This window comes from Tinamus guttatus, unplaced genomic scaffold, assembly GCF_059628265.1.
Source record: "Tinamus guttatus ecotype Peru unplaced genomic scaffold, ASM5962826v1 Tinamus_guttatus_pri_ptg000087l, whole genome shotgun sequence".
Lineage (NCBI taxonomy): Eukaryota > Metazoa > Chordata > Aves > Tinamiformes > Tinamidae > Tinamus > Tinamus guttatus.
In genome coordinates this window covers 1315322-1340387 of record NW_028288621.1, presented here as the reverse complement: position 1 = coordinate 1340387, position 25066 = coordinate 1315322, and the positions used below count along the sequence as shown (strand labels likewise).

At 50.3% G+C, this 25066-nt stretch overlaps 1 pseudogene; it reads left to right on the top strand.

The window, feature by feature from the left end:
* LOC148595549 (ras GTPase-activating protein nGAP-like) lies at nt 1-25066 on the top strand (annotated as a pseudogene).

The following is a 25066-nucleotide window of genomic DNA, read 5'->3' as shown; positions in this document are numbered from 1 at the left end:
ATGGGAGCTTCCCTGCAGCGCTGCATCGTGTGCTGCTGCTTGCTGTCCACGCTGCGTCCCCTGCGCCGGGGCCGTGTCTCGCGGCGCAGGAGGGTGCGACCGGAGCTTTATGCCAGCTCTGCATCCAGAGGTGCTGCTCGCGCTGCGTCCTGCGCGCCCGCGGCGGGGGAGCGGGGCTCGGGTACCCCTGTGCGGGCAGCGGCTCCCCGGGCTCGGCGGCGTCCCCGCAGCGGGCAGCCCCACAGCACCGTTAGGGGGGTGAGCTGCTGCGGGGCACCACGGGGGCTCTTCAGCCCAAATCTGTCACGCTGCCCCAGACTGGCTTCAACTCCAGGCCTAATACTGCAGTTGCCCCCAGCTCCTTAGCGTTCATTCTCAAAGCTTGTAAGAAAGCTCAAAAACTGTCGGCACGCTCAGCATCTGCTAGGTAAACTACTCATAAGACTTGAAGACTTGTGGTTTCTTTTGCTCGTTATTTCCCTAATTAACAGGCAGCCTGGAGCCGCAGCGCCGCGCTGCAGGGCCGGCTTGCTTACCCGCTGCGATGCTCCATCTTGTCCTCCAGCGCCCGCGGGGGCTGCGCGTCCTGGCTCCGGCGCCATCCAAACCCCACGTGCCAGGGCATCGTGGGTACCACTATCCCTGAAGAAAGCTCATAATAATATAAAGTTTTTGGAATAGTAGCGAACAAACAGCAATCAAATCATAAATACCAGCGAGTATGGATCTGCACCAGTGTTTTTTTTATTTTAACTGCTTATTGCCTATGAGCAAGTGGGATTCATAACCTTGAGGCTGCAGGTGGAAATGCCGTTGTAATTTAGCGAGTAAATCAGAGATGGAGGAATTGGGCAGTGTTTTAATGCACTCAAAACTGTGTCGGGGCGCCCGCGCGGTGCGGCGCAGAGCCCTCCTGCGCCCACTCACCTCCCTTCTCTTCTCTCTCAGAGGTCCCGGCAGAGAGGTCTCCTTGCAGACAGAGCATCTCGGGGACCAGCACGTCGGAGAAGACCAACTCCGTGGATGCGGCGAACACGTCTCCTTTCAAAGTGCCGGTGAGTCCCGCTTTCCTGCAGGGGAGCAAATTTTCCCATCGAACTGAAGGTGGAGGTTGAAATACCATAATGTATAAACAGGCTCTGAGGAAGAAGGAGTATTTACTTAGTATTTCCATTTTTTTCAGGTGGTTTTGGTACCTGCTGCTATATATTACCGGTAATATTTCTGGTAGATCTGTAGTTTGTTTTTTTCTCCTGGATGGATCTAAGGCTGCAAATAGTGACACATCAGCATTAACGTAGGCAGCAACCTATATAAATACTTCTGAAGTTGCTGCCAGGGTTTGCATTCTATATTCAATTTTTGGTTAGGAGAATAGTTCCTCTAGGTTGGTAATGGCATGTTATTTTTGCTGAGCCTGTAATGTTCCTAATGAAGGTGGTAAAGGAAGGGGCACCCACGGCGGCTCCGTGCAGCTGCTCTGCGGAGGGGGAGAGCTGATTCCGCCCCTCAAATGCTGCTGAATCCTACTAGATTAAGGAGCTCTCCGTTTGCTCGGATCACGCCGAGGAACGCGCGCACGTGTGCCTGCAAGCCCTGGAAGGATCTGATGCAATATGGTTTAAAATGCGTGTTGTCTTCCAAGCCCCGCGCGGGGCTGTGGCGCAGGGTGGAGCGATGCCTGCTGGAAACAGCCGTGACTTCCCCGCGCGCGGAGGTGCCTGGCGCTGCCCGTCAGCAGCTGGAGCTGCAGCGGCGCTGCCGGGGGAACACGTGGCTCCCTGTCCTCGTGGCCCTGCGGAGCGCGGGCTCGGAGGAGGAGGTGCAGGCGGTGGTACCAGCAGCCCAGCAGCAGTTGTTTAGAAGGCAGGTTAGCTGGACATGTAATATGTTTAGGTCCTGGGTAGATTTGAGATTGAGTTTTGCTTCAAAACAGCACCTGGACAAGTATATGAAGTCACTAATACTGAAATCTTCAGAGATTTTCAAGTGTGGATAGTGAGAGTTTTGAAACTGCCTGTTTTTTGGTAAGGCTAGTTGTATCCCAGTCCAAAAAGAGAGCTTGGATGCAATGGACACAAGGCATCTTCTAGTCTTAATCCAAGAACTAAAAACATGGTGTGTGGAGGGGAGCATAGGGTCAAATACTGAGTACCCAAGACTACTGCTCGCTAATAGGAGAGGGGGGTTGTTTGTTTAATTTTTGAGTCTTTTGAGTAGTAATTGGAGTTCACTGAAGTTCACCTGTAACATGAGCAGTGTCGCTTGTTGCAATTCAAAGCTGTCATGCAGGGGAACGGTCATCAATGATCCTGTCCTGTCCCTCTTTCTGCTCTGGGGAATCCCAATACAGCAGATCCCTCACGGCGGTTGGTGGGAATCACTGAGTGTGGATGCAGTGACACTGCCCTGATTGATTTGTTCCCGGTGCAAGAGGTTCCCTGCTTCACTGCTGTGACTTCTCGTTTTAGGGCCTCTTCAGTAAACATCTGAAGGGCTCCACTGAGAGGACAAAGAGCCAGTCAAAACTGGACAGGAACACGAGTTTCTGTCTCCCTACTCTGCACAACGCCGATGACAGGTAAGAGTCAGAGCATCTCCCAGGTGATGTCACCCACAGAGTGCACCTACAGCATGAGTATTGCTGAGCACAAGCCCAGAGAGGTAAGTGAGGGAAGGATTTTATTGCCAGCTGGCAGATGGGTGTGTTTGGGACTGACTGATGTGTTAGAATATGCGATGCAGCGCCAACACAAGGTCAAATACTTTTTCTTCTTCAGCATCCCTGGAAGTAAACGATGGGCCTTAGATTTCATGATAGAAAACCACTGGATTGGGAGGTTTTAGTGCCCTTTGCCTGCACGCGGTTGCCCCGGGGCTGCTGGTGCAGGCAGGTCAGAGTGAGCAGCCCTGGCCAGCCCCGAGGACACGCGGTGCCGCTCCAGCACGCGAAGGGACCTGGCTAAGGCCGTAGTTGTGTAGCTGCTGCAGGGTGGAGTCCTACAGTGAACAGCGCATCTATTTCTCAGAAAATGAGAGAACTCAATAAGGAGCTTAATTCTATCCATCCAAGAGCTCCTTGTGGTAAATTCTTGCTTGTGTCTCTTTTGCTGGAACTTTGGGCTGGAAATGGATTATATAAGAGGCAGGTAAAAGCTGCTTTTTCCTAACTATTTGTAAAGTCTCTTAATTGTCTTCATTAAGCCTTACAGTGCATTTTATTCCGCAGTAGCTCAGCAGGAGTATCAGACGAAGTGAAAAATAGGTTGCCCTGTACTTAAGAGCTCTCTGCCCTTCTGCTGTTTAGTGCATTTTTGCTTCTCCTTTAGCTGAGCAGAATTCATTAGCTGAACCTGTCATGCTGTGCCATTTCAATTGATGATTCTGTCTTCTCCATCTGAAAGGCAGTGCCATAAAATTGTGGAGATGGCTGTGGGTGTTGGAGGTCTTGTTGACGTGAGGAGCTGGGGAGCGGACGGCTGCTGCTCGCCGGTGGTGGCTGATGCTGTTCCTTTAGTCGTGGCAATGTCATGCGGTCTGTTTGGAGTGAAGTTTTGTTATAAACCCCTATTTTCAGGAAGCTGCAACTTGGCTGTACAAAACAGTGCAGTGAGCATAACCATATTAAAGAAGGTTAACCTGTGGTAAAGTACTTTTTGCTTTTAGTGACTTCTGTCGCCAGCTTTCTTTGAAGTTTTGTGATGCAAAAATCTCTGCCATAAATAATGTAAAGACATAAGTGTTTCCATAACATGGCACCCCTGGTAAATGTGGGCTGACGAGGCATCCTCTTCCAGTGGAAAGGATACTATTTTAGGAAGGTCAATAAGCACATTTACAATGAGTCGCTATTACTTTGCTTTGATGCATGATCTGCTCCACAACAAAGCCCTCTCCTCTCTTCAAAAATGGATCTTCCTCTACTGCCTGCCAGCGTGGGCATGAATTGTCAGCTAGACCTGAGTGGCACGTGGGTTTTCTCCAGTTGTGTGTGAAGCATAAAACTCCATCCACGGGGGCTGGCACGGCCCGGCACTGCTCTGTTCCCTTTGTCCTCCAAGTCTCCTGTGCGCAGATTTAAAAACAAGGATCCAGGAGGCAAATGAACAGGGTGGCAGGGCCCACCCTGGGATTTGGGAAGGAGCGATCTGGAAAGCCAGCGGTGCAGAGAACCCTGGATAAGGACAAGTGTCCACGTGATCCTCCTCCTTTTGGCCGTGTGTCCGCTGAAGCAAGCGGAGGGCACGCAGCGTGGAAAAGGAACGTCCTCGGAGAGCAGCAGAGCAGGAAGAAGCCGAGAGGAGCTTTCTTTGGAGAGAAACCTTTGTGCGAATGAGCAGCACGGCTCAAAAGCATGAGCCCTGTGCCAGGCTTGACTGCTGGGTTGGTGAAACCTTGTGCTGCAGGATCATGAGAGTCAAGAGCACTGATGAGTCCTGCTTGGAGAAGGGAAGTGTCTAGGCACTGCTCGACCTCATAGGTACCTTCTGTTGGAAAGCCTGAGGCTTCATGGAGTTCTGCTCCCGCTGGTTGGCCACGCAGGCAGCTGCATGTAGGGGTGCTGAAAGGTTGTAGTTAAGTCTACTGCTTTTCTAAGGATGCTTCATCAATCAAACCACAAGGGAAACTCGGTTCCATCATAAAGATAAACTTGAAAATAGTTTCTTCTCTCCCCATCACCGCCTGCCACTACCCCAAAGTGTCAGTGTGTATCTCAGAGCACCTGGAAAATGCAATTGGTGGATCCAATAGCAAGAAAAACAACTCTGAAGTCATGTGGGAATGAAGCTCCTAAGCTGAAGCAGAGATTAGGATGCTGGAAGGAGAAGGGCTGGAGGGAAGAGGCAGCCAACAAGATCTCATCTGTGTTTTGAACTATGCTGCTCTTTGGGGGTTTTTCCAAAAGCAAAGCCAGCTCCAATTGTTTGGGTGCAAAAGAAGGTAGCATAAAGTAGCTGAGTCTGTGTAATTATTTGGAATTCATAGGAGGGAATGCCCCTTTCCTCCCCACCTCCTGCTCCTCCTGCCCCTGTTTTTTTCTCCTTGCAGGGCAGTAGGAGCATCCCTATCCTGCCCCGTGAATCAGCCCTTTCCCGTTTTAAGCAGGTAGTGCTCGGTGGCACCATGGTGCTGTGCAGGCTTCCAGGGCCAGGGTGACTGATAACATCTACCTTTTCTTGCTCTGACAAACACGGAGCCCTGCCTTCAAAGAAACTATTGTGTAGCTTTATAAAGCAAAGCCCTGTGAGGTTGAGAAGGAAATCGAGGCTGTCCTTATGTTGTTTTTCGCGTGCTGCTGGGGCAAAATCCAGTTCACCTGTAGTTTGTTTTCAGAAATGAAAGCATTAGTTTAGGCCTAAAAGTATTGTGTCTTTATTGTAGTTTATCAGCTCGGTGTCAGCCCTGGGGAAGAAGGGCCCAAGGTAAAGATGCCATCACCTGTTTACTGGGCTGTTGACAGCAGATCTTCCTACTGCACACAGATGTCACCGTAAAATCGAACTGGGAGAATACAGAAAAATTTTCAGTGCCTTGGGTAGTTGGTTCCAAAATGCGTGGAGGAGGGAGGGGTATTTCTAGGGACAAAGAGGAGCCTGCACTGGTAACGGTGTCGTGGAGGTGACCCTGCCCAAGCCAAGGGACGTAGGAGCTGGTCAGCTAAAAGAGAGAAGAGCTGCAGGTGTCGAGCTGGGGGCCAAAAGTGAGTAGTGGAGACATGGGGAGGAAGAAAAGGGGAAGCATTAATTGCAAAACTTCAGTATAGCTAAATGACTTGAGCGCCATAAAGCGGGAAATAAGTGTGTTTGACTTTAGGTCAAAGACTCTATATCTTAAGAAAAAAAATTGTATCTAGCAGGGGCTATTTTTGCTCCAACAAGAGCAGCTACCGTTCTGCGTTGGTTTAGAGATGTAGAGATGTAAGTGTGCTTTTTGCTGTTAGCAAATATTTCCCTAGTTGAAGAAACACCAACAAGTTGTAGCTTTCTGCGAGATGCTGCCACATTTCTTAGAAATGGTCAGAAAAATAATGTTTCCTTTCCCCATTGTTGTTCTTCAGGTCACATGGATTGCCAAAGCTGAAAGAGTCCCGTTCCCATGTGTCTTTACTGAGCCTGGGCAGCACGGTGGAGACCTTGGATCTTGGGGCAGAAGAAAAAGTCTTTGTCAAACCACTTCACAGCAGCATCCTTGGATAAGACTTCTGCTTTGAGGTGAGCACTTTCCATACACCCAGCAGATTATATGCTGTCAGTCAGTTTGAGTACTTATGTATTAGAGCATGCTGGCCTGTGATGAGGCAGCTGGAGAGCAAACTGGGAACACATGTTCTCCTGAGGTCTGCCGAATTGGCATGAGATCCCCAAGTCCTGATGGCTTCAGCCAGTCAGCAAAGAGAAAACATTCTCAATTACTGCATCTTCTAATTGAACTTCTCTTACCTTGGGAAATCTCTAGGCATTTGTAGTCAGCACACGTATGTACGCCCTAAGCGTAGCTATTGCTTGTAAGCTGGATTTTCCTCCTGTCACCTAAATTCACTTGAAAATATACCGTAACCGAGAAGTGTCATTTCCACTGTGAACCATATTGCAGCAGCGCAGCCCCTTCCCAGGTTGATTGAGGAGAAGCTTCGGCAGCTGAGCACATTTCCATTGCACCGGGCAGCGGGGAGCAAAGCTCCTCTTTGCTTTTCAACCCGGGCTGCCTCCAGAACAGGCTGTTTGTGCTCCCACAGTCATTTCCCTGCAAGGGCAGCACCAAGCTGGATGCGCCCAAGGCCATTGCAGGCAGCTGTGGCAGGGGAGAGTCAATGTGGCTTCAGCTGAGTCCTTTGCATGTGTCTAAAGCTCTGCAGTACAACCTGGAAGCGGCCCTGGCAGAAAGCCAGCGAGTAGCAGGCTCTTCTCTGAGCCTTGGCCAGGAGCTATTCCTGCTCACTTGGCATTAGCTCCCTGAAGTCACCATTTCCAGGGAGTTTTTCCTTGTGTCAACACACTGCTAGTTCTGTCTTTGCGCTGTTTGTGACCAAATCATCCAGTACCTGGGATTTTCTGGGGAAAACTGCAAGCATTTCATAGCTATGGATCAATTAACAAGTGTAAAAAATAATTGACTGGCTGATTATAGCCAGATGTATTGTAAGATGTTTAAGAGTCTTTTAAGAGTAAGCTTTGGCCCTTCATATGTTTCCTTTTAGTTTGATATTAATTTGAACTGACTTTTTTTTTTCTCTGTTTTCTGTGGGCCTCTCCATCTCTGCTTTCTGGGATCTTCTAATGCTTTCCTGCCTTTTTCATATTTACTCCCTGTTTCTCAAACATTCCTAGTTGTCATCTTTACTTTTTGCAGGATCGTCCATGTCTTCTGGACTTGCTTGATCTCAGCTGATCACTTATATATTGCAGGTAACCTGCTCCACTGGCAGTAAATGTTTCAGCTGTTCCTCAGCAGCAGAGAGAGACAAGTGGATGGAAAACATACGCAGAGCAGTGCAGCCAAATAAGGTAATGGAAATTCCAGAAATAAGGAAGCAAAGGACATGGAGCTCCATGGGTTAATGGGGCAGTACAGCGCTGGCAAAAGGAAAAGGCATTTCAGAGCTGGTGAAAGAAAGTCAGGTTTTCCATGGGTAAACTTGAGGTAGGTCAGCTCTAGAGCTGGCATGCTGCCTCCCTGGGAGCTTTCTGAGAAGAAAAATGTTCTAGCCCCTACCTTGGACATGCAGAAGACAGCAAGTTGCTTCTGCTTTAGGAGAGAATATGTTGAATTTCCTAGAGATTCTGAATCAAAGCTGAGATCTTTCTTCCATGCAGGACAACTGCCGTCGAGCTGAGAATGTGCTTCGTCTTTGGATCATGGAGGCAAAGGACCTGACCCCTAAGAAAAAGTACTTCTGTGAGCTGTGCCTTGATGACACTCTCTTCGCCCGCACCACCAGCAAAACAAAAGCTGACAACATTTTCTGGGGAGAGCACTTTGAGTTCTACAGCCTCCCGCCTCTTCAAAGTATCGCAGTTCACATCTACAAGGATGCAGAGAAGAAGAAGAAGAAGGACAAGAACAACTATGTGGGCTTGGTCAACATTCCTGTGGCCAGCATAACTGGTCACCAGTTTATGGAAAAATGGTACCCAGTGAGCCCATCTGCACCCAAGAAAGGGAAAGCAGGGGGACCTTCCATTCGGATCAAGTCCCATTACCAGACCATAACCATCTTGCCCATGGAGCAATACAAAGAATTTGCAGAGTTTGTTACCAGCAACTACACTACGCTGTGCTCCGTGCTCGAACCAGTGATCAGCATCAGGAAAAAGGAGGAGATGGCTGGTGCTTTGGTGCACATCCTGCAGAGCACAGGGAGAGCAAAGGTGAGAGAAGGTGGCCCCTGTCCAAGTGACTCCCTCTTGCTGCTCGCAGTGGGTGTCTCTGGGGCTGCAGAAAGTAGGAAGCCTGGGCTGGCCTGACCGCACACAGCAGCAGAAGGTGCCTGTGGCATTTCTGGATATGGGATCAAAAGCTAGGAAAAGGGTCTAGAAAATACTTTCAAGGGCTTGGGCAAATGCATGTGGATGGGTGTCTTACCAACAAGCAAGTGCCCTGGTTGATGCCAAGATTGAAGATACTCTGTGCCAAGTGAAGTGGCTGAAGTAGGAGGGACCATGCAACCTTATGTTACTCATTGGGGACTCATTGAGTGTTTAGGAATCTTAAGAGAGAAATAAGCTAGAAAGTAACTTCCAGAAATGCCTGTGATGGGCTGAACTGCCATTGTTGTCTCAGGCTGAATCAGTTAATCACTTCCAGCCTTGATTTGGTCAGGGTTTGAACAGCTTTTACAGAAGCTGTGCTCAGTGTTATCAGGACTTAGTGTGCTCAGGGATGTTATCAGGACTTCTCTGTGCATGCTGGAAAAAAGTGTGTGAAAATGTCCTGTAGGGCTTAGACAATTTTGAGAGGTATTAAAAGGCGTCGATTTACCTGGCTGCTCCTGCAAAGCTGGGTGTGTGAGAGGGGTGCCCAGCTGTAGCCGGCGGAGTGAGTTACACACCCCCAAACACAAGTGTGAGGGTTTGAGATGTGGAAGAGCAGCCGTTGGCAGCATCCAGGTGACAGCCCCACTCAGCTGCTGTGAAACAGCCTCTCGTGTGCCCGTAGTCGTGTACCCTGCCTGCCTTGACGTGTCCCTCTGAAGGGGGGCTCTCTCGATAAGAGCTTGTTCCTCACCGCGCTGTTTCTCGAATCCAGGGAAGTTGCTAGCTGGGATAACTCCTCTAGGATGGTACTAAAATGCTTTTGGAAAGCAGCCCTTGGATTCCTGCAGTGCTAGCTGCAAGGAGTAGGCACGTTAATGTGATCAGTTTGTCTTTGCAGTGCCACAGTATTTTTGAAGTTCTCTTTTCTAGACACATTGAGCAGCCTGGGCCAAGGAACCTTTGCAGCTCACACTGTGGTGGTGCTGATAGAGATGCATGGTCCCAGCCTGCACTATGTGAAAATATTTCTGTCAAATTTCATCAGAAAGCAATAGCTAATTTGTTCTGAATATTTGCCCTAGTTTGTTCTGAATATTTTGTACTGATACATTAGTTTTGTATAATCAGTAGGGCTAGAATGCCTCGCTGCAGTGCTCTTTGGAGGACATTAATGTTTGGAGCAGCACTAGCAAGTCACACTTATCATTTAGTCCTAATTTAGGATCGTGGGTATTTTTTTCTTTTGAAAAGTAAAAAACCTCGGACAAAAGTACAGCTCCTGTCCTGGAGATTCGTTAAGCACTGAGTGTTTCTTGTGATGTGCCGAGTGTCCTTGGCTCATAAGCACTTATCACTTGAGGAAAGAAATATTACTATAGGACTAAGCCCTATATTAAGTGGTTTTTCACAGTGATGAAACTCGATTGTTACTTCCATGCCATGTAGATCCACAGCAAGTATGCCAACATTTTTTTCCAAGTCCAGAGCTGTTTTCATTTTGTGAATTAAGTTGTTGTAAGCCATTCTTCTTAATTAAATTTTGCTGAGCTGCAAGAATTGATTCCTAACTTCCATCTTGGGTTTTTAAATGTATAGTTTGTCTGTGTTCAGCATGAAAAGCAGTCCTTGGCACCCCATGTCCAAAGCTAGACAGTTATTTCAGTGATCCTCTTGTTCCTGTGTTTATCCTTCCTCCTTGGTTTCTGCCTAGCTTGACTGAGTCCAGTTAGAATAACCTCTGCCCATGTTACTTTTTTCTTTAGGACTTCTTGACATATTTGGTGATGTCTGAGATAGATCGTTGTGGGGAGCACGATGTCTTGATCTTCAGGGAGAACACACTTGCTACCAAAGCTGTTGAGGAATACCTAAAATTGGTAGGGCAAAAGTATCTTCACGATGCACTAGGTAAGAAAGTGCCAACCTGTCTTTTTTTTCTTTTTTTTTTTTTTCTTTGGTATTGCAAGGGCTAATCCAGTTGCAAAGAACAATAAGTCAAGGAACTGGATTGGACTCTGTGCGCTGGCATCTGGGAGGTGACCCATCCAAGGACCACGGCTGTAGTGGTGAAGCCGGAGTGAAAATTAATGACTTTATCCCGTGGTCTGGAACATTGGTGCTGAGTGATAAGACTGTAAATCACCGATGTTAGAGATGGAAATACGGCGTCAGTCGTGCAGCCTGTCTGGTGCCCAGGGCAAGGCTGCTCGTGGCAATATATCCCTCTCATTCTTCATCACGTGCTGAGTGTCGCTAGGCAGTTCACTCCGATGCCGTGCTCTTTGAAAGAGTTAGTGACATTACGTTGGTGTGAGCTGTTTATTTTATCTGCGAGAGCGTCTCAATACACGATTAATACAGAGCCTCATGGACCACAAAGAATGTCTTTCAAAGACATTTAAGGGAAAAAAATAACCCAGGAAGCAACAGTTAAAACAGAGCTCACCCACAGAAGTGATGCTGATTGGTTTAGCAAGTAAGTGATCTAGATGCCCTCAGCAGGAAGATTTTGGACCTAAGCAAAACAGTTTAAGAAAATGTGGCAGCTGATCTGCTTGCAAGAACACTGCTGGCTTTAGCTTGGACGGGCTTGATGGTTGGTTAAGGCTTTTTAAGAAAACAGAGGTCGAAAAACACAACCCCTTTGCACGAACAAGCCTTGGAGTGTTAGCTCAGAGCCGGCAAGGTCATGGCAGGAGGTGAACTCAGAAGACACTGAATCATTAAACAAATGAATGAAGGTTTTGTCTGGTGAACAGCAGCAGTTTAAAAAACATTTCTTAGCATAAGTCCAAAAAAAAAAAAAAGAGAAAAAACGGTGAATGGTGCATTTAAATATATTAAGCAAAAGAAACCTCATCCTTTTTCGAATGTGTGTCCAAGGACTACAGAAACGCAAAGGACTTTGAAAGATGCAGGCGACAGAGGCATTGTGAGATGTTCCTGTAAGAAACTGAGAAAACAAGCAGAATTTATCTCACGCTGGAGTATTAGTCTTATTCCTGAGACAGATTTGAAATGTAAGGAGAGCGAGTTTAGAGATAATAAAAATAAGCATCACTGTCAAGTGCATTTCCTGGGGAAGGCCTGAGGACAAGTAGCAAAGCCTCATTCCTCTGGGAGAGCCAGAGGAGCCAGGCCGCCAAGGTCTGGTGTCTGGAGGCCATGTCGCAAGGCAGCGAGGTTGCTCCAGAAAGGCACAAGCAGGATTGAAAGGTGCATCAGGGAGGCTGTTCCTCTAGTGACTGTGGTCTGTCATCCTCTTCCCTGTGTCCAGGAGAGTTCATCAAAGCTCTGTATGAGTCAGATGAAAACTGCGAAGTGGATCCCAGCAAGTGCTCACCCAGTGAATTAACAGACCATCAGAGCAACCTGAGAAAGTGCTGCGAGCTGGCCTTCTGCAAGATCATCAATTCCTACTGGTGAGGCGCTCTCTCCTCCTTCTCCCTCACAGCTCTTTTGAGTGGAAAGTGTGAATTCCTCTTCTGAGGATGTGAAGCCAGCAGTCGTGCTAGGAAGTAGCCGTCTATCTTCTGAGACTGCCTTGTTTCCTTTTCTTGCTGCCTTATTACCTGGGGCGCAATACCGTGGGTGACTTTTCTGCCTAAACCAGGGGGTTCCAGCAGGAGCTTCTGCTGAAATCCTCTGCAGGGGACAGATAGTGAGTTGTGCCTGAACAAGGAGGGAGTTAAGGGAAAAGACAGCTTAGTGGGAGCTCGGAATAAAAAGTGGGTTTGGTATGTATAGACAACTCTGTCTCAGCCCCTTTAGAATGGTAAAACCAAAAAGTGTGGGAAATCACACTGGCCGAAAGATTAATAAAAATCTCTGCTAGTGAGTGTCCTTGGAAAAAAAAATGTCCTTTCTGCTTCAGGGCAAAATATATGCAAAGCAGTGGAAGAGCTTTACAAGCAAAATACAAATTTCAATTATAGTTCATATAGAGTTATATAGTTCATTTTGATCCAGTTTGCTTTAAATATCTGGAGCACTCTGTTCCAGCGTGGTCGTGGTGGTTTTTAGTCTGCACATCGGTGGGTCTGAAAACAGCTTCATTTCACATGTTTGAACAAGGGATGATTTAACCAGTACTTAAGAATCACCAGATTAAATGGTGGTCTCAGAATAGATGTTTAATGACATTTTCTGGCCTAGAGAGGTGGAGTGAAAATATAAGTCAAGGATGATTTCTCACAGTTAATTATTTCAAGCGATTGGTCACCATTTGGACTTTCTGCCTGTCATTGCCCACACGGTTTTGTGTCTCTGCTTGCTGTTTTTCAGCGTGTTCCCTCGGGAGCTGAAGGAGGTGTTTGCATCGTGGAAGCAGCAGTGCCTGAGCAGGGGCAAGGAGGACATCAGCGAGCGCCTGATCAGCGCCTCACTCTTCCTGCGCTTCCTGAGTCCTGCTATCATGTCCCCCAGCTTCTTCAACCTCATGCAGGAGTATCCTGATGACCAGACATCCCGCACCCTCACTCTTATTGCTAAAGTGGTTCAGAATCTGGCCAATTTTGCTAAGTAGGTGGTGGGGATGACCTTGAAATCTCTACTTCTAGGGGTGCAAATCAGGTCAAGTAAGGAGAGCCCTGCCTAGTGGTCATTTTTGCAGACTGCTGATTCTTGGGCAAATTGGAACAGACTTTAGAAAGGAAGAAATTTCCTCCGTTCTCTTTGGAACAGCCCAGAGCTGAGTTAGGCAGAGTCAATTTGAATGCAGACTGGAGGTGCACTGAATTCAGTAGAGGGACACAGGAGAAAAGCACAAAGAGGTTAATGGTTTAGCATGCCTGTGTGTGCCTGTTCTTTGCTATTTTAAAAAAAAAAATGCCGTTCCTGCCAAGGATCATGGTTTTTTTCCCCTTCTACCTCCCAGGTTCCCAGCTGAATGTAGGCCCAGGAGCACTTCTCCGTTAGGGAAAGGGGTACAGGGAAGGTGCTGGAGAGAAACCAAGTCTGTGGGAGGGAAGAGATGTTACCAACCCCCTTGTTGACAGTATGAGTGGCGAGTTACTAGTATTTAACCAAGTCGAGAAAGCAGGGAATCTCTTAAATTGCCCATTTTCTCCCCTTCCAGACACCTTTTCAGAAAGGCAAGTCAAAAGATAACCATGAAATGTTTTCGGACAGTTATTTTACTCTTGTGCTTTTTTGTGGTGGTTGTTGACTGAGTTTTCCCTCCCCTTTCTTGCAGGTTTGGTAACAAGGAAGAGTACATGGGCTTCATGAATGACTTTCTGGAACATGAGTGGGGAGGAATGAAGCATTTTCTGCTCAAGATTTCTAATCCAGAGAGCATTTCCAACATGCCCGGATTTGAGGGCTACATTGACGTGGGCAGAGAGCTCTCTGTTCTGCATTCCCTCTTGTGTGAGGTTGTTTCCCAGCTTGATGAGGTAAAGCGGAGCGGAGGCCTGGGAGGGCGAACGCGGCGATTGTAGCGTAGCGACCGTAAACACGAGGAGACATCAGGGGAGCAGCCGGAGCCGCGCTGGGGAGAGAGTGCCCAGCGGCTGGGGAGAGGAATGTGCGATAGGGCCATTGCCCAACGGTCCCCTCGCGCTCCCGCTGCGGCCCCGCCGGCTCCGGGAGGCCCCAGGGCGGCTGCTGGGGGCGGCTGGGCCCCACTGCTGGTGCAGACACCCAAATCAGGCAGAGAGGGCAGCACTCGAGTGCTTGGCTGGGAAATGGAAATGCTGGGGGGTGGCTCTTTTGGATGCAAGTTGAGGCACCTGGCTGGACCCTCCCCTGCCCAGCTTGGGCTGAAGTCGTGTCCTGGCCAGGCAGAACTGCTCTCCTGGAAGACCAGGGCCAAACCCGCTGAGATTCGTCCATTTCTGTGATGTTTACATTAGCTTTTAGCTTAGGGGGTGGCCTTGCCAGAGCCACGCTCCTTCCTCCCCACGGGAGACGCTCGGCTGCAGCTCTGAGCACTGGGGCCATTGAACTGCACAAGAGCAGAGTCTGGGTTGTTCTACCCCAGCTACATTCCCTGCAAGACCCCAGATCATTAAAACCTTGTTAACAAGTAAAGCTGACAAGAGTCAGAAAAGCTGAGCTCCATGTCAGCATTTTTTTTTCCTGAAAGTACTTAAAACTGTTCCATATTTGCACATCTGAAGCTGCATTATCTTGTCTGTATTCCGTGTCTTTTGAAACTGGAGAGCTGAGGTGACTTGCAATGTGTTGCTAATAATTTTTGTTGCTAGAAGGGTCTGCCAAGATAATGATTTGTTGGATATTTGTTTTCTCACAGCACATTATCTAAAAGAAGGCACTGAGCTTTGTGCATCAGAGTAAATCTAAATTTCCTTGACTCAGAAGGATAATGTATATTAATCTCAGTTAATCTTAGGCTGGTAACAGTTTGTGGTCTTGTTTATCTGTTTCCGTCACACATGCGCAGAGTTTGCACTCCTGGTGTCACAGGCAATAAAATCTTTGTTATAAAGACAGCTCAGCAAGCTCGGAAAAACAGGCAAAGGGAGCATGTAAAAGACCAGTTCCACCATTTCCATAAGTCGGGGTAAATCCATCAGTGCCACAAACTGTGCCACCTTCCTCCAGCTGCTCAGGCCATCAGGTCAAGGGAAACCCAGTTTCTGCAGGGCAAATGGGTACTGCTCTCCAAACAAAAACGTCCTAAATGTCTCGGGCAGCTGGAAGGGGAAGGAGCCAGACGTAAAGCTTTAAAGCAGATGTGCTTTGTCCTTTCTGTAGGTTAGATGTATGGATCTATCCTAGCAGGCCCCTGGGAGCTGGCATAGTGGATTGCTATAAAGAGAACTAAGGGATAAAGTTACACTGCAGTGCTGTTCTACTGTGGGTAGTGAGTGGGAACTGAGGAGACAAGTAACCTCACAGATCTTAATAGAGCAGGAGATGCTCTGTAAGAAAGCTTCTGTAAAGAGACCTCTCTCTGGAGTGACCGGATCCTTGCTCAAGGGGAAAATAAGGACATCTTTGAAAAGAGGAATGTCTTTGAGGGAGTTTTACTTCAGCATTAAGTCTGTACTGCTTTTGTCTCCTGCTTTGGGCGCAAGAGCAAGCAGCACCGTGTAGCTGCTACAACCAGTCTTGACCCAGAAAGGGCAAAAATAAAGGAGAAACTTCCCCTTCGGGCTGGTGCCGTGCTCGGCCTGGCCAGCACCAGGCTAGGGCAGGATTAAACCTGAAGCCAAGCGTTTAATCCCACCTTCCATGGCAGTGTTGGAATGAGGGTCACTGGTGTTTTCATGCAGTTGCTTTTAACAAGGGAGGAGCGCCTTAGTTTTTGATAACCGTTTGCTGCAGGAGATGGCATCAGCGTGACATGCCAAGCCCAAAGGCTTCTGAAATGAAAACCTTCTTTTCCCCACCTCCCTGAACCCTCTCAAGTCTCTCATGACCCTCGAATGCCGCATCCCTTGTCTGTTGGCATGCATTTGTTTTACCACATGACTCGCTTTGCCTGGAAAGTTCCCTCCCACTAGCTGAATCTGTAGCCTTTAAACCCCCCTTAATGAGTAGATACTGTAGTTTTCACTTTGACCTCACCCAGCCTGGCTTTAGTTTGCTTTGCATGATAGTTTTGCATTGGAATGGCCACAGTTTGGTTTTGTTGAGCATGATTTTTGTTTGTTTTGTTTTGTTTTGGGCGATCAATCCTAATTTCTTTTCTATTTCCTTTTCTTTCCTCAATGTCTGCTGCACCCCGTTGGTCTCCTCCATCCATCTCGTCGCCGTGATTATGCTGCTCCATAACACTGCCTCCCGGTCTGGGCACACCCGCACACAACCACCCACCCTCCTTCCTTCCACCTCCACCCCTCCACCTCTGGGCATCGTGATCCAAAACCTGGCGGGTGTCACGGTGCTTGTTGTCCAATTAGGGTGAAAATTCCTTCCTACAGGCGACCGTGGCAAAGCTGGGACCTCTGCCTCGCATTCTTGCGGACATCACCAAGTCCCTGACCAACCCTCCGCCCATACAACAGCAGCTGAGACGTTTCACTGAGTGCAGTTGTAGTCCCAGCATCAGTGGCAGTCTCTCCTCAGGGCTTCAGAAGATATTTGAGGACCCCACTGACAGGTTGGTCACGGCCGGAGCTGGAGGGGAGATGGGGGATGAGGAGGATTCACTTCAGAGCGCCCAGGCAGTGGTGAATGCCTTGTTGCTTGAACCTTCCCACACCGTAGGAGTGATTCATGTGAAGCAAAAAGCTGGGAGGTGGCAGAAACACCAGAGATCTTGCACAGGGTGGCCTGTGCCAAGCTTCTGCACCGTCAGGTGTAGCTCCCGTTGCAAATGCCGTCCCTCCAAGCTGCCTCGATTTACAGGAGCTTTCAGATAGCTCCTGCTGAATTTTTAGACATATGCAATAATATAGAGCTGGGGAAGGGTTAAATAGGGTCTGAAATGTTCCAAAGTCTTGCTAAGAAGAGAAGAGTGTGAGAGATGGGGGAATTGGTGGGAATGGTTTGCATTGCACCTGTGAAAAATAAATGTGAAGCACTTCTTGAATCAAGCCTAATGCTCAGAGGTAAGTGGTAATTAAGGAAGAGTGTGTTGCAACTTGAAACACTAAGAGCTCATAAAAGGAAATCTGGTTCCTTGAGTCTTTCAGAGCGAGGAAGTTGGCGCAGGGGTTAAATGAGGTAGAGAGGCTTCTCTGGGACAGATCTTGTAGGGATGCGGCTCAGTTAAAAAATAACCAAATTCCTTTTTACTCCACAGTGACTCGCATAAGATGAAATCTCCAACACAGGAAAATGTAGATGGACATTTTAGAGGCAAGACCTTGCTGTTGGCTCAGGAGGCATCTACCCAGAGCATGAGTTACTCAGATGAGGACGAAAGGGAGAGCATCCTGCCCAACGGCCGCAGCATCTCCCTCGTGGACCTGCAGGACCTGCACACAGCCCACGGCGAGCACGGCACGCTCGTGAGCGAGGCACTGCTGTGCCTGGCGGGCAGCCAGGTCTCCGTGGCCCAGGTGGCCACCATCAAGCAGCTGTGGGAGACACAGAACACACCCCAGAGCGCTCCCCTGTTGAGAAGGCCTCTGCGCCCAGCTTTGAACCGACAGGGCAGTCTCCAGCCCCTCTCCTTCCAGAGCCCAGTTTAGCACCTCAACAACCCTCCCGTGCCAATGCTGAAGGCCTCGGTGGACTCCAGCCTGGAGAACTTGAGCACTGCCAGCTCCTGGAGCCGAAGCAGCAGCAAAGACTTCAAACTCAGCGGCCCCAGCAACAGCAGCCTGGAAGACTCCAGCAAGCGCAGCACGCAGAGCGAGGACTTGTCGCGGCGGTGCGCAGCGCCCGACAGGCCCGTCCCCGTCGCCCTGCCCTGCCAGAACAGCAGCAGCCAGGAGCAGATCCGCAGAACGGAGGTGTGAGAGTGTGTTTGTCTCATGGTGCTCGTTTAAAATCAGAGCCACCTAAAAAGAGACATGAATAAATACAAAATACCACTGGGTAAACTGCTGTCTGTTGTTTTCTCTGGATTCGCTGGAGCACTCGCTCCTGCTTCCCTCACAGAGATCGGTTTGTTCCTCCCTCACCCTTACCCCGCAGACACGTCTCAGTGTGTGCCAAGCCGAGCGGCCGCAGTGTTTTGGGAGACAAGTTCCATTGCCTCCTTTTAATTGCAAATTGGGCTGTGGAATTCTCTTTTCTCCTTTTTTTTTTCTTTCTGTTCTTTCTTTCCTTCTTTTTTAATTTCAATAAGAACAGAAGCTTGGCATGTTCTTCCCGGGCGAGCTTTGTGGGCGTTATAATTATTGGACTCTGTTCTCTGCAAGCCCCACTTGTTCCTGAGCGCAGAGGCAGCCCCTTTGCTCGCTGGGAGAGGTCAGCTTTGCCTCCCATTTCCATTGGGGAGGTAGGTGGGAACAGAAGTGTCACTGTGTTCCTCTGCCAGGGGGGCATAGAGGGGGATTAATACACGTTCCTAGAGAGCCTCTCTCTTTATTCTTTTCCCCTATACCAGAATAGCTCATAACCCTTTCGCAGCTAAAGTCCTTGCCCTCCACTTCTGCTGGCTCTCTGGAGACTTTCCGTGAAACCAACAGGTTTTGCTCAGTTCCTTCTCGTCGTCTCCACCTTTATCGCCATGCTTGCTGCAATAAAACATCTAAGTCTGGGAGACCCTGAAACGAGGACATCGCAGCTCTTTGCTGCTTCCAGGCAGCGCTGCATCCCGTCGCAGTCGCGTGGGCCGGTGCTCCCCGGAGCTGGTAGCCAAGGCTGCTGTCCCGCTGGCTCCCAACCCTCCGAAGAAACCGGCCTCCCGCTCCTTGCGGGCGGCGAGTGACGCCGCCTTGCTCTGTTTGTGGTGTGAGAGAAACCTAGGATTGCAGTAGCCTTGCTGCAAAGCTAAGCAGGGGGTGGGTGATAACTGGGTTTGCAAATAAGAACTTCCCCAGAAAGACAGGAGCTCACCTAGGCAAAGAAGAAATTCAGGATTTCGTAGATTTCCTTCACTTTTGATTTTCAGAGGTCTCTTTTTGGGTTTTGTTTGTTTTTGAGGAACTCACATGAATGCTGTGTGTCCAAAGTCTAGTGAGGATAAGGCATCTCTGGAAGAGGGGTTTGGGGGAGGCTTTGAGACTAATAGCTTGGTGGCCATGTTTTCTGCTCTGAATAAATGTGCTTTCAGTGCTGATTCATACGTATTTTCTTTGACAAACGCTTACAGGCATCTCTGCTGCAGGTTCACACACCTGTGGACTCTGCCACGATGTCACCAATGGAGAGGACAGCTGCATGGGTCCTCAATAGCGGACAGTACAAGGAAGTGGAGGAGCATGTAGAGCAGAACCATGATGAAGCCAAGCTTGCTGAGAAGGTAGGGTTTATTCAGCACGCGACAGCCTTTCTGGCTTCCAGCACCCTTCAGCTGCTTCCAAAGTGGTTTCCAGGTGCTGCTGTGCCAGGGTCACACACTGGTCTTCCCACTGGACACTCTTTGTAGAACAATATCCCACACTACAGATTAATCTAGGTGCAGGCTGTGCCATGTCAAATGGGTGCACGCAGACATATCTGAGAGTTCCTACATTACAGGCTGATATTTGGCATTTACCTGCATCATAAATCACGCCACCTCAGTGCTCAACTGGATGTCTTTCATGACAAGATTATAGTTACAATATGCTGCCATTTTTCTGCACTTGCAATATGTATTAGTGATCGTGAACTACATTAAAAATGATCATTAACTCAGCTGAGTGCAGTTTGGTATGCCCTAAGTGCTGGTACAAGTCTCTGCAAATGCAATTCAATCTTGATAGCAGCTGCGTTCGGATTTTGTCTTGAGCTTCACCCAAGGCAAATGTCTGTCATCTAGATGGTGGAGTATTTCAGGGCTAGCCAGAAACGTCCATCATCTCCTGAGATGCACTTTTTTAAGTGTATTTATTTCCCAAAGTAAATGTGAGATGTGACTTTTTTTCCAAATAAAGGGTTTTTTCCAAATAAGAGGTTTGGTATTCTGAGAGGGCGGGATGAAAAGAGGAGAATATTTGATGGACAAGAAGTAGCAACAGAAACAATTTAAGAAAGGTGAATGAACCAAAACTGAAGTGGAATGTGCTGAGATTCATTGTACTATTGCACAAGTGATTATCCAAAGGTGGTAGGTGGAAAAAACAAACTTCAGCCAAGTAAATTTGCAGACTATACGTAGTGAGTGATGGGCCCTGCCTTCAGCCTGGAACAATTGGTTTCATGTTCCTCAGGTCCTGAGAAACGAGTTATTTGGGTCCCTTTCACAAGTTTGGTCACCCCAGGACATCTGTTTACAGCTGAGCACCATTAGCAGCTTGTGGCTGGGAACTCCTTGGGTCTGGAGTAAGTGGGGTTCTTACCAGGCAGGACTGAGGAGCCATGTCAGAGCTATTTGAGGGCTTAAACTGGGCTACAGGAAGACATTCCACAGTGTGGGAATAACCTAATGCTCAGTGGGAGCCTCCGTACTCCTTTGGGGTTGCCCACAGTTGTCTGCTTGTCATTTCCTTTGCTCCCATCAATTTATTTTTAATGAAAGCGAGCGGTGGCTTTCTCTCAGCAGCAGCAGAACATAATAATCCAATGGGTTCCTTTCTGCTTTGCATCTGACTCTTTCCTGCTCTGCTCCCGTCCCTGCACGGTACGAGCAGGAAATAGCGAAGCTGAAGAAGCGCCTGAAAGTGTCCAGCCACCAGCTGGAGAAGTACAAGCTGCTCCTCCTCGTGCAGGAGGAAAATATACAGAGGCTGCTCATGGAGTACAAGTCCACGCTGGTAGACAGGGAGGAGAGGCTACAGCGGCAGCAAGAGGAGAAAGACAGCCAGATGAAGAGCATCATCAGCAGGTGAGACTTGGCTGCAAAGTCTGCAGAACATGGAGAGCAGGAAGCTCCCCCTTGTCACATTTATCCTTGACAATAAAGAGAGCAGTTGTGTGGGCTTGATATTCCTGGACTGACACCACTCCTGCCTTAGAGATGAGGAAACTGAGATATGAGTGTTGAGACTTGCTTCAGATTGTCAGGAGAGCAGACAAAAAGATTTAGGAATTTCTAACCCCAGTCTCTGCTATACCTCTAACTGGTCCATTTGCTTTGTTTGAAAACTGTACTCATGGGGTGGTTTTACAGGACAGTTAGATTATTGGCAATGCCCACTTTGAATATAATAAATTCAGCCAGCTGGGGCTGTGAGAAGGATCGATAACCTTTCTTGAATGCAGCAGACTTCTTGCAGAAAAGAGGACAACCGGAGAAGTCAAAGCAACAGCCCCAGAGTAGCCAAAACACCCAGGAATAGTTTTAAACTGTCCTAATTCTCTCTTTTTGCACATCAGACTCATGGCAGTTGAAGAGGAGCTGAAAAAGGATCATGCTGAGATGCAAGCCATCATTGATGCAAAGCAGAAAATCACTGATGCCCCCGTAAGGAGCTCAGGATCTCCAGGAACTGAGTGCCCTGTGCCTAGAACCCATCATTCTTCCCTATCCTCCTGTCCCAACGTTATGATCTAGATGCCAAGGCAGTACTGGCCATGGTGTTGCACATACGACTTACTGCCTCCTAGGAGAGAATTGAGAGTTCTGTACAATAAAGACCCTACTGTCTGAGAGCAGGCTTTGAAAAGTCAGAATCACAGGACTTTTCTACTTGAGGAGAACCCAAGTGGTGAAGGAGCAGTGGAGCATTGTGTGGACACTGCTCCAAGCGTGGGCCTGGCAGCTCTGGAGCAGCTGTGCTTCTTAGCAGCATAGGTCAGTGGCCATGTGCATGCAGCCCAGCTGTGCACGCTCAACCATGGCTCGGAATGGCAAGGGAATGGCACGCTTGCCATGGAGCTTGCCCTGTCTCGCTTGTGTAGCATTTCACCTCATCTGACTCTCCGCGTCAGCCCGCTTGGCCACCAGGCCAAGACAACACCCGGTCAACACAAGTCACTTGTGGGAAGTGGGACCCAGCGGGAGTGATGCATGTGAATGTGTCATGTGGGGTAGTGGTGTGTCTGCTGTGCCCTTGCTGATGCCAGAGAGCAAAACTTAGACAACAGAACCTGAGGCCGATTTGATATATGCCTGTTAATGGGGGCGAATTTTGTGTTTAGGGAGCATCTTTCCTGTTGCTGGGCTTTTTAATCGCTCCAGCTGGATGATTTTTTCATAGATGATCTTTTAAGAGGATTACACGTTTCAGCAAAGAACACCTTAAAAAAGTAACAAACCTGTTTTTCAAGCTGTATTTTTATGCTAGTAGCACTGGACTGTGTGGTCTGTGAGATCCATCTCTGCATTTCATTGCCTGGCTTTGTTCTAAAGAAGATTTATTTTTGTTCTGTGAATAATTTTTGAAGGTTCTTGTATATGTACAGACACAGATACCTTTGAGATCTTTTATGGATATTCCTACAAAGAATACAAAATAACTTTAAACAGTTTAAACCTCTTGAACCTGTGCTGATTCAAAATGCTGTTCTGTGTCGTGAAGCTGGATTTTGTGTAGCTGGGGGTGGTGCGGGAGCACCAGGCAGCGCCGGTCAACGTTTCGGGTGACGGGCGCCGAGGCCGGGCAGCCCCTGGGCAGAGCGAGTCCCCAATCGCGTGTCCGGGCGCCAGGACCTGTATGGGGAGAGCCGCAGGGTGCAGGGCTGCGGCCCCAAGCTCTGCCTCCCTGCTACAGGAGCCGCCCGTTCCTGAAGCCTTCCACATTCCTGGGAATAGCTGGGATGTGGAGGCAGAGAGCGACAATCCATGGCAACGCGGAGAACTGCTCCCGGCTCTGACGTTCTGTACAAGACTGGGCCTTTTTCTTTCTTTTTTTTTTATGAAGCTGAAAGACTTCCTGGACTGAAATCCTATCTTAGGCAGGGGATTTTTGGTTGCTTCATTACTAGCAACTTCAGTGGTGAAAAAGGAACTACATTGCATTAATTGGGCAGGGCGGCGCGCAGTGCCTTTTCCTGGAGGAAACAGAGGGCACCCCAAAAGTTACCCCGTGGCAATGGCTGAGGCAAGCCCAGCACAACCAGCTCCAGGCCTCGTGTGGTGGCTGCTGCTGCATCTGTGGGGGCTGGAGCCTGCCCAGCCACGAGGGCACAGGGCAACTTTTGGGGCCCCAAGAGAGGGGCTTCAGCTGGCACAGGCGGCCACGGCCTCCACACTGCAGAGCCCCCATAGCCTGAAGGGCCACAAGCAGAGCCCAGTCCTGCTGGGGACGGCACAAGAGGGGCGCTCGGGGCTCCCCCGTCCCCCTCCCCGCCGCCACCCCACCCCATTGCCAAGGAGCTCCCAGTCACAGAGGAGCTGCTGCAGTCACAACGGAGGGGCTGCTGTGCTGTCGCCCTGGCTCGCGGCGCCTGCCAGTCTGCGCCTCCTGGCCACGGCGGCAGCATGGCGCACGTGCGGAGGCCAGGCCGTGCTGCGGGCAGCGGAGCCAGGGATGCGTCCCAGGCGCTCCCCGAGCCCAACAGGAACGGGCCACGCACGCTTGTGCGGCGCCCGGCACCTCCCCTGCTGCGTGCGCCCGACTACCAGAGCCTGGAGCAGGGTGGGCAGCGCAGGAGGAAGCTGGGGGCTCCCCAGGACAGGTGAGCGCTGCTCGTGCTGCGCACCCAGCACAGGGCGCTGCCCTCGCGCAGCCTCCCGGCCCCCAGAGCCCCAGACACCCCGGGCTGAGCCACCACTTCAGCCTCTGTGGAGGGGGAGCTGCAGACAGGAGCTGCCTGGGCCACCCCTTGGCCACCAGCTGCCCTTGAGCAGTGTCCCGGGCCCTGCCAAGGGAGCTGCCCGTGCCCACGTGCGCCTGCCCCACACTGACCCTCTCCGCGGAGGGCAAAAAGCCCCTGGCAGCTCTCGCACAGCCCTGCTCCAGGGCCAGCCGCACGCTGCATCGGGGAGCACTTGCCTGCCCAGCTGGGGCAAGCTCAGCAGGCAGCCGGGAGGCCAATGCCAGCCCAAGCTGCTGCTGCCGCCCAGGGCCTGGCTGCCTCTGGGGCCCTGCCAGGTGCCCGGGGCAGCTCTCAGCAAGGACGCTGCTGCCCAGTGCGCAACCTCGGGGCTCTCTCTGCTCTCTTGCAGCGTGGACACCTTCTCCCGCATCTTCCATCGGGAGAGAGAGCCGCGAAATGTCCTGGAGGCAGAGAAATGCACCCCCAAGCCACCAGAAAGGCTCCCCGAGCTGCGCAACAGCCCCCATCCCCGCCACATCCGCAGGATCCCGGCCATTGGGCAGGGCGGCGCGCAGTGCGTTTTCCTAGTGGAAACAGAGGGCACCAAGGAAGATCAGGTAGGAAGTGCTGCCTCGTGGGACTGCGAGCAAGCAGGGGCCATGGGGAACAAGAGCTCTGGGCAGGCCACAAAGGGCAAGGAGAAGCAGTGGGTGCCCAGTGGCCTCCCATCCAGGCCAGGGGCCACTGCCTCCAGCACCCCCAAAGCTGCCTGCCCCGTGGAAGCCACACGAGCTCCTTCCAACCCTTCTCTTCCTCGGCAGGCTCGCTGGTGGCAGTGGGCGCGCACCTGCAGCCCCAGGGATCGCTTCAGGAGGCCGGCGGGTAAGTTGTGTCCACCGCAAAGAGCCCGCGCAGAACCACCCTCCCCTTGGGGGCTGCTGGGGAGCCGGGTCCCTCGGGCCGAGCCCCTGTGGCGGGGGTTTCCCCGCTGCCCTGGAGAGGCGCCAGCCCTCCCTCCGTGCCAGCGGGACCACAAGGCCCAAAGCTCTGGCCGGACTCTCCAAGGGCACCAGGTGCTTGGCACCTCCTCTCAGGCAGCCGCAGCGCTGCTGTCTCTGGCTTGTCAGGGCTGCAGCAGGGCAGCCCTTCCTCACGCACTGCTGGTCCCTCGGCCAGCCTTCCTGTGGCCCCTGCACGCGTCCCCCTTGCAGCCGCCTTGCTCTGAGCCTCAGCAGCTCTCAGCCTCCTCTGGGGGCTGGGGCTCCACGGTGTCACCTCCTTGCCCTACAGGGCCCCTCACAGCTTGCCCAGCAAGAGCGAAGCAGCCTGAGATGAGCCTGCTCAACAGGCCCCGCAGTGTTTCTCACCGCTTGCCTTCCTCTCTTTTCCCAGGGCCACAGGAAGCCTCTGTGGAGGCCGTCAGGTTTCCCAGGCTCTCCTGA